Here is a 2,319-nt window from a genome sequence, read left to right as displayed (position 1 = left end):
AATCTTGTTGACCAGAGTGATTCAGTAACAAGAAAATGAGTTCTCACTATGTGATATTTATTCTTAGCTGGAGCCATTTCACATCACTTACTAATAATACCTCAAGACATAATCCTTATTCTGTCTTGTAAAAGTGGGACTTATATTGAACATATTTTTTTATTTTCTTTGGGGATTTTTGACTTTCATCAACCTTCTTCAGCTCTAGTTCAGGTCTTTAGCATGGTGTGTAGCCGTAAGACAGCTGTGTGATCTCCAGATGTGATATTTGAGACTCAGTGTATCCATACTGTAAACTTGGCTCAATCATGCACTGATCTACCATTTGGGGCATGGTATCATGTGATAGTCTACATGTGTTGCTTTAACCCCACTGTCTAATATGTACTTTGCTGTGTTATATTTTGGTATACTTGTTACTTAGATCCAAGTTGGTGCTCATTGAACTGATTTCTGATCAAAGATTTGAACAATGTGTAATAAAACATATTTGGTTGGTTGACAGAACAACAAAAGTATGTGTGAAGTCCAAATGCAAAACTATTCATTTCTGAAATAAAGTGTCATTGTGATGATGATACAGAAGAAAAATACACCGAGTGAATCAGTTTGTGTGTCTCCATACAAGACGTGTTAGTGGATCATAGTAACCATTGAATTTCATAGCCAAAGAGAGGGGTGCAATTGGCTTTAGCTTTGTTATGACCACTGGTCAGTTACCAGACAAACAATTTATTCATATCTAATGACCTGTCAAAGAAAAGGCACCAAGGACAAAATTATTAACGACATTTTGACGTGTTGTTTATTTCCAAAATAGTTTCATTTTGTTGTTGTAAACAATGGGTTTCTAATGAGTTAAGCGCCTGTTGAGTCTGCTGCATTGCAATGGCCAGGCCAGAAGCTGATAAAAAACAAGTTCTTAATGTATTTATCAGAGACTTGAATAGCTAGCAACTTGCTGTCATCCATCCCTGAAAAAAATCTTGTTTGAGTCTTTACAATTACATTCACATATGAACACAACGATTTCAAGTCCAGTTTCTAGAGGGTGGGTTGGTGTTTGGGACTCTGCCAATATTACTGCTATAGGTGTATATTTTGAAAAGGAACAGGATGTGTGGTTTACATGCCAATAAAAGGTGAAATGTGAGAGACAACATACATTATTTACTAGCAAAAATAGAAACCTAACTGATGATGTGCAAATTTAAGTATTAACAATTCAAATTCAGGTAACAGCATATATGCTAACCATCTGCACTACTTACGATAAAGTAGCAGCAATGCTGGTCACCATTACTTTAGAAGGGTGCATGAAAACTTAGAAATAATGATTAAAGATTTGTGCATTCTGTTGAATGGCCAATGCCTTGTGAAGGACAGAGCCCACTGTTAGCCATGTTCATCACGAGGATCATCTCACTGTCTTCATTTGAGTCAGATGGACAGGTAATTCTCTTCTGTCTGGTGAAAGACTGTACGTGGAACCTATCTGGCTATCAGCTGAGTTTATCAAGAGCAAACTATCACCAAGTGGCTAGTCTTCTTGTCTGACGATGATGGTAAGAAAAAAGATGTATTCTCAACATGGTTAGGTTTGATGACAGAGCTTTTCCTCTCAACACAAACTTTCAACTTCAAAGACTGCTTGAGGAGAAAGATTAAGGTAGAACAGCTGGGTGCAAGTGATGAAATGGATGTGATTAAATAGGGGCACACTAATAAATAAATAGATGTAAACTAAGAGAAGGCATTTGCTTTTATTGTGGAATTGTGTTTGGGCTGCCCTAAACCACTCAATAAGGTTACTCCACTGTTTTTAGGAATCCCTCGTTTGCTCTTTTGTTAAGTACTGGTTGTTAACAGCTGAAGAGAGATAACATGTCCTTTAATGGGAGACAATCATCTCCAATCACTGGAAGAGGGTGTGACTAGTTAGGGCAGAGGAAACAGATTTGTAAGTGGACATGTTTATTGGTTTATTGTTGAGCTGTTTGTTACGCATTAACATAACAATATGATACATATATATATATATATATATATATATATATGTATATATATACATATATATACATATATATATGGGAGAATATACATAAAATAACAACAGACGAGGACAGGTGGTGTAAATAACAAAAGTATATATTAGTATGACGCTCGGGAATACGGAAAGTCTTTGACGTTTCGAGCTACGCTCTTCAACAGAAAGAATACGGAGACAAGGAGAAAAACACGGAGAAAAAAAATTGAATAGTGTTCAGTCAACGGTCAATCATAATAATGGCCGATCATAACAATGGCTGACCGGAAGTT

At 36.2% G+C, this 2,319-nt stretch overlaps 1 protein-coding gene across 1 annotated transcript in view; it reads left to right on the top strand.

Annotated features, from left to right (window-relative positions):
• LOC106876013 (electroneutral sodium bicarbonate exchanger 1) overlaps nucleotides 1-2,319 on the top strand; it is a 53,509-nt gene that overhangs the window by 9,614 nt on the left and 41,576 nt on the right. The gene's annotated exons all lie outside the window — the stretch shown is intronic.

This window comes from Octopus bimaculoides, chromosome 23 (genome assembly GCF_001194135.2).
Source record: "Octopus bimaculoides isolate UCB-OBI-ISO-001 chromosome 23, ASM119413v2, whole genome shotgun sequence".
Taxonomy (NCBI): Eukaryota; Metazoa; Mollusca; class Cephalopoda; order Octopoda; family Octopodidae; genus Octopus; species Octopus bimaculoides.
The sequence above is the reverse complement of the archived record's forward strand: the minus strand, read 5'-3'. Positions and strand labels throughout refer to the sequence as shown.